This window comes from Sinocyclocheilus rhinocerous, unplaced genomic scaffold (genome assembly GCF_001515625.1).
Source record: "Sinocyclocheilus rhinocerous isolate Xijiao unplaced genomic scaffold, SAMN03320098_v1.1 scaffold1148, whole genome shotgun sequence".
In the NCBI taxonomy this organism is placed as follows: Eukaryota; Metazoa; Chordata; class Actinopteri; order Cypriniformes; family Cyprinidae; genus Sinocyclocheilus; species Sinocyclocheilus rhinocerous.
In genome coordinates this window covers 4,013-10,395 of record NW_015664019.1, presented here as the reverse complement: position 1 = coordinate 10,395, position 6,383 = coordinate 4,013, and the positions used below count along the sequence as shown (strand labels likewise).

Below are 6,383 nucleotides of genomic sequence, written 5' to 3'. Positions count from 1 at the left end.
TAAACTCATTAAATTACGAGAAAAAAAGTTGTTAAATTGCGAGAAAAAAAGTCAAGATAAAATGTTGAGATTAAACTCATTAAATTACGAGAAAAAAAGTTGTTAAATTGCGAGAAAAAAAGTCAAGATAAAATGTTGAGATTAAACTCATTAAATTACGAGAAAAAAAGTTGTTAAATTGCGAGAAAAAAAGTCAAGATAAAATGTTGAGATTAAACTCATTAAATTACGAGAAAAAAAGTTGTTAAATTGCGAGAAAAAAAGTCAAGATAAAATGTTGAGATTAAACTCATTAAATTACGAGAAAAAAAGTTGTTAAATTGCGAGAAAAAAAGTCAAGATAAAATGTTGAGATTAAACTCATTAAATTACGAGAAAAAAAGTCAAGATAAAATGTTGAGATTAAACTCATTAAATTACGAGAAAAAAAGTCAAGATAAAATGTTGAGATTAAACTCATTAAATTACGAGAAAAAAAGTCAAGATAAAATGTTGAGATTAAACTCATTAAATTACGAGAAAAAAAGTCAAGATAAAATGTTGAGATTAAACTCATTAAATTACGAGAAAAAAAGTCAAGATAAAATGTTGAGATTAAACTCATTAAATTACGAGAAAAAAAGTCAAGATAAAATGTTGAGATTAAACTCATTAAATTACGAGAAAAAAAGTCAAGATAAAATGTTGAGATTAAACTCATTAAATTACGAGAAAAAAAGTTGTTAAATTGCGAGAAAAAAAGTCAAGATAAAATGTTGAGATTAAACTCATTAAATTACGAGAAAAAAAGTTGTTAAATTGCGAGAAAAAAAGTCAAGATAAAATGTTGAGATTAAACTCATAAAATTTCGAGAATAAAGTCGTTGTGTTTCGAGAAAAAAGTCGAGATAAAATGTTGATAATAAACTCATTAAATAACGAGAAAAAACTCGTTAAATTTAGAGAAAAAAGTCGTTTTGTTTCGAGAAAAAAGTCGTTAAATTTAGAGAAAAAAGGTAGAGAAAAAAATTGAGATTAAACTCATTCAATTTCGAGAAAAATCTCAACATTTTATCTCGACTTTTTTCTCGAAACACAACGACTTTATTCTCGAAATTTTATGAGTTTAATCTCAACATTTTATCTTGACTTTTTTCTCGTAATTTAACGAGTTTTTTCTCGAAACATAACGACTTTATTCTCGAAATTTAACGACTTTAATCTCGAGATGGTTTTATTTTTTTTATTATTGCTTGGCCCTAATCCTCTTCCATACTTTACAGGGTTAATGCTAACTAATTATTTTTCTGTCTCTAACAGGGTGAGTGGGTGTCTATGGGCATCTACTCCACTGGTAATTCCTATGGAGTTCCTGATGACCTCATGTACTCCTTCCCTGTTATGATCAAGGTTTGTCTTCGTCACACCTAAAAAAACAATGAAATTGAATTTCAAAAAAGAAATCGAAGCATTTGGAAGTAGTTTAGAAATATAAGGTCTCTATGTAAGTACTAATATTTTCCACCCCGACAGAACAAGACCTGGAAGGTGGTTGACGGACTCTCCATCAATGATTTCTCCCGCGGTAAGATGGATGGCACCGCCGCTGAGCTGGTGGAGGAGAGAGACACGGCACTCACCTTCCTTGGAGCGTGACTTGATGTCTCCACAACAGCGCGGCAGCCGTTAGACTCTTCAAAGTCCCCAAATCCCCGACTGTAAAGTCCTGTAGGTTTCACAGCTGACCGTGTGCGTGTGTGGATATTCATGTCTCTTAACGTATGCGTGTGTGTGTTATTCACAAGAAACATTTGCAATGTAACTTCCTCTGCTTGAAGTGTCTGGGGCAACACCTGAAGAAGAACATTTCTAATTAAAACTGTTACGCACATAGATGTCCAGACCAAAATAACGATAATCTGTCATACAACAATAAAAGGCCATGTGGAAAATGAATGTTTGTTGTCGATTTATTAAAGCATGATTTTTATTATTTGGTGGAAGAGGAACTTCCATCTAATCCTGCATAATTGTCATACACTAAAATAAAGTGTATGTGCTTTATTAAAAGTGCAAAAATAAACTTACATTCTTTTAGAAAAGTTGTCATAATACAAAAAAAAAAAAAAAAGTATATATTAGTTTACAACCACAGCCAAGAGATGACGCTGTTTCACATGCTTACGCAGTCGAACGCCATAAACACATAGAACGCAATTGGCTGGAATTTGATTGGTCGAGCCAGACCGCCCCCTGCTCTGATTGGTCCGTGAACAAACATCATACCCACACACCGATTTCACGCGACACTTCCGCCTGTGAAACGGCGTGTGCTGCATTGGACGTGAGTATCCTCGCATGGCTTGTCAAAAATGAGCAAGCAAGCCTGTCTGCTGTCTAGATGTGCTTGAGTATAGTTCCCCAACCCCTCAAAACCCCGAGCTGTGGGCAGTGCGCTTGTGTTTGCTTGCAAGGGGTCGGTGACCTTGGAGTTCTTCTTGTATGGCAAAGTTCATGACATAATCCTGGATGTCTGTGACTTTGGTCTGACAGAAGCAGCTAGTTAACGTTAGGTCAATGTTTCGGCAGAAAAGGCTAACTCCCCCCTCATGCAATAGCTGTGTGCTGTATCAGTCAAATGTCCAGTCTTACTTGACATTTAAACAAGCGTTCAAAAGAGCTAGAAGAATTGCAAAGCGGCTAAAACAACATTTATTAGTAAAATGGCTAACACTTGGGGCCAAGTGGCTTGCTGTCTTTTCTAAAACAACGGCAAAAGCTATACAATAAAATGCACTAATATTTAATAAATGGTAAATAATTCGTCTAACAAGGACAATAACGATGAAGATAGTTTTAAAATTCGTTCTAAATGTGAAAGCGTAGAGCCCACATCTTAACTAAACAACACAGAGGAACTAGCCTATTTAAAAAATAAAATAAAATAAAGATTCTAGCAATTCATGATGGGTAACGCTTTGGGGGCAAGTGGCTTGCTGTCTTTCTGAAACAACGGCAAAACGCCTACAATACAATGCACATATATTTAATAAACAATAACGATAAAGTTTTACAATTCGTTCTAAATGCCACACTAAACACAGAGGGACGATATTTAAAAAAAACTAGCTAATTAAGGATTAAAACGTTGACAACCAATCAATCCATTCTTGAGCATTTTTAAAGCGGCAGACAAAAAACCTGCAGCGTTTTTTTTAACCGTTTGCGTTGAACGCGTCGAAGAAGAATCAATTCTGTAACGTTATTTGATTCAGTAGCGTTCACAAGGAGAGAACACAAAAAAATTCAAAACAAGATTATCATCAATCCCAATTTTACCCCCTTTAATATATATTTAATAATTGATCTGTAAATCAATTGGATATACAGTTGAGGTCAAAGGTTTACATCCCCCTTTCAGAATCTGCAAAGTGTTAATTATTTTACCAAAATAAGAGGGATCATTCAAAATGCATGTTATTGTTTATTTAGTACTGACCTGAATAAGATATTTCACATAAAATGATCCACAGCTGTGTTTTTTCTTTAGTGATAGATGTTCATGAGTCCCTGAACAGTTAAACTGCCTGCTTTTCTTCAGAAAAATCCTTCAGGTCCCACAAATTATTTGGTTTTCCAGCATTTTTGTGTATTTGAACCCTTTTCAACAATGACTGTATGATTTTGAGATCCATCTTTTCACACTGAGGACAACTGAGGGACTCATATGCAACTATTGCAGAAGGTTCAAACGCTCACTGATGCTCCAGAAGGAAAAACAATGCATTAAGCCGGGGGATGAAAACTTTTGAACAGAATGGGAAACTGACAGATGACCAGACACAATTAAAATGACACAAATTTTAAGAGACTTTGTTTCGGTAAAACGTTTTTAACAAATCGTTTTAACTTTTCACTAACAATTCACTTAACCCACGCACAAAGGGTCAGTAAACGAGCGTTCTACTGAACTAAGCGTTCTTGTGTTTTTTGAACATTAAAGCATGTCAACATATTCTGTTACACCAAATACACAAAATAATGATCTTTAAAAAAGCATCATATGACCCCTTTAAATCAAAATCCCCACGAATGCAGCATATGGACCCAATAACGCGTTCTACTGTAGCTGAACGTTCCCTGACACCATGCCAGAAACGAACTCAAAGCGCGTTCTATGCGAGCGTTCAACGCTCAGGACGGAATGAAAGAACGCATCTTGCTCAGCAGCGTCCATGTGGTGCTGTATACGTGACAAAAGCGATGTGAAGTGACTAATAGCCTAATTCACCTGCCACATACATACAGTGTCTACAAACGTTGTTCGCCGTTTCTGGACTTATTTACTTTTTCCGTGACGTGACGGGTGGGCAGTGCTGGACTTTATTAAAAGAATCGTGCGCTTTCTGTCTCTCTCTGCGCATCTCCTTCAGCGGTGCGTTACAAAGCCCTGATCGGGTGTCCTGTACATGACACGACAGTCTGTGAATCTGTCTGAAATCTCATCTGACTTCAAAGAGCCGAGGCTGTAGTAGCCTACACAAGTTTCGGATGCTGGGAGCCGGTTGTACTGTTTTGAACGCTAAAGTTTTAGTAGCTTTTCTTTATCATTCTGAGGTACTCAAAGCATCTTTTTAACTGCTTCCTCTACATTGATGCAGTTGTAGTTGTACTAGTGCAAAAGAAGAAACTGTTCAACAGTATTAGCTTGGTGATTCGGACCTTTCTGGACTGCTGAGTTCAATTCAGGATTGATACTGGTTTTTAAGTCTTGAGAGCTGTCAGAAGTTTTTTATCATGTCTTTTGTTGCTGGTAAGTGGTTCCTTCATACACTCTAAAAAATGCTGGGTTGACCCAACCTTGGGTCAAATATGGACTAACCCAACATTTGGGTTAAAAATTTAATTGAAAAATTTAACCCAACAGCTGGGTTAGTCCATATTTGACCTAACGTTGGGTTGAAACAACCCAGCATTTTTTAGAATGTAGCCTTACGAAAAAAGTACTGTAGTACACCAGTCAACATTTGGAATATTTATTTGTTTGTTTTGTTTTTGAAAGAAGTCTTATGCTCACCAAGGCAGCATTTGTTTAAACGAAAATACAGTAACCAGTCATAATGTGATATTATTTTAAATGTAAAATTTTAATAAATCTAATTGTTAACTATTTTCTATTTAAATATATTTTAAAATGTAATTTATTCATGTGGTGCAAAGCTGAGTTATGTCACATGATCCTTTAGAAATCATTCTAATATGCTGATTTGCTGCTTAATTATCAACTAATATTGGTGCTCAATTATTATAGTACAGTAATAGTAATAATAGTTCACAATATTACTGTTTTATTGTATTTTTTGTCAAATAAATACAGTCTTGGTGAACATAAGAGATTTGTTTAAAAGACATTCTAACTATTCTAACTGAATTATTTAAATTATGTGCCAGTTACCAAAAAGCATGGTGGAACAGAATAGTCTCAAGAATTAAAATAATGAACATTTGCAATGTCGTCACAACATTTAAGGTTGTTGTCAGTAATGTTTTCTTTCCCTGTGTTTGCATGTGTGTAGATCTGTATAGAAACAGTCCTAATGCAGGGATGGCGGAGTTTCAGGAGAAGCTGAGATTGCAGCATGAGAACTCCATGCTCACAGAGCTGGAGAAGCTCCTGACCACTGCCAAGCCATCAGAGGCGGAGGTAAGACCCTTGCCCTGCAAACTATGTGCTCGGCTGAGGTGACAAACACGTTCCAGTGGTGCTTCTGTCCTTGACTCCATGTATATGTCTAACCCCCTGCTCACGTATGTACTACTTGACAATTTTAAAGCCATTAGATCAAACACAATAAATCTATTTTAGAATTAGTATGAATCTTTTTCAAAATTGCATGTAACTAACATGCATAAAAATGTTTATATTTTGGTACATGCATTTTAAACTGGATTTTTAAAAAATTATCAGAAGACATTGTTATTTGTCATTGACCCAATAATGTTTGCTTATATAATGGAAAAACTAATTTGAAAATGAGCGGAGTCTTATGCACAGATTGGAAAACAGTATCATTCATCCAAGTTTGAGATGTTTATTCACAATGAAACTACTCTTAATGTGAGCAGTTACGGCACACACATTATGCAGTTAGTCTCATTAATTAGTTTTTATGCAGCAGCCAATGAAACGGTGACCTAACGAAGGAGGTGTGTGTTAATTACAGCCTATCGTCCCACGATGCATCGCCAGAAGGTTTAGTCTAAAGGTTAAAGGAGACTCTTCAGAGTATTAATTATGCTTGTATGCGGCACAGCGTTATACAGGGTAATTAGGGGTTCGATTAATCACACTGACATGTGTTGATTCAGATTCAGCTCTAAAGCATTTACTTAATTTAATAAAC

At 35.4% G+C, this 6,383-nt stretch overlaps 1 long non-coding RNA gene across 1 annotated transcript; it reads left to right on the top strand.

Moving 5' to 3' along the window:
• Positions 1-1,282: 1,282 nt before the first annotated feature.
• On the top strand, positions 1,283-1,935 carry LOC107729374 (uncharacterized). Its single transcript, XR_001638570.1, has 2 exons — positions 1,283-1,389; positions 1,513-1,935. It is a non-coding gene; the product is annotated as an uncharacterized LOC107729374 (long non-coding RNA).
• The last annotated feature ends 4,448 nt before the right edge of the window (positions 1,936-6,383 follow it).